Source organism: Apium graveolens, chromosome 6 (genome assembly GCF_009905375.1).
Source record: "Apium graveolens cultivar Ventura chromosome 6, ASM990537v1, whole genome shotgun sequence".
Classification (NCBI taxonomy): domain Eukaryota; kingdom Viridiplantae; phylum Streptophyta; class Magnoliopsida; order Apiales; family Apiaceae; genus Apium; species Apium graveolens.
Window position 1 is genome coordinate 170,148,412 of NC_133652.1, and position 672 is coordinate 170,149,083.

The window sequence follows — 672 nt, forward strand, 5'->3', positions numbered from 1 at the left end:
CGTTTTTACATTTTTATAACCCGAAACTCTTCCGAGAACTCCTTCCTAACCCAATTGCAATATTCCGAGCATTTTCCATGTTTTGACTTTTTCGATCCGGTGTACGATTTGTCCTGCGCGGGTCTCAGCGCAACATTTTCGATACGTTATTTGTTTCGGTAAATCAATAAAACTCGTATTTTCGATAAACGGGATCTTTTTATTAAACTATCACAATTATCACCTCGTAATACGTGTAACCAGGCGCTGAGACCAAGACCGCAGTACAAATTGTACTAATTTGGATAATTATCCCGAAAACTGGTACCGTTTGGATCAGTTTTTACAAATAAACGGACCATTTTATATCCGGAATGATCCAACGGGATACTAATTTTCCGTAATTATAAATAGCCTTTACCGTATTTTATTCTGTATCAAAATCATTTGCAGTCAGCTAAATATATATTTTTCCAGAGAAAAACCCTAATTTCATAAAACCATCTGAGAATCAAACTATAATTTCAAGGTTTTATTGAAATCGGTTTGGAAAGTTGGAGTAACCAAACCGAAGGTCTCGAGGAGTACTTTCAGATTCTGTGAACCATATACCTGCAGAAATCAAGGTTTATTTTTCTATATTTTTAATTATTTTCGAATTATTTTTATTAAAATTATGAATTTCTATTCGGA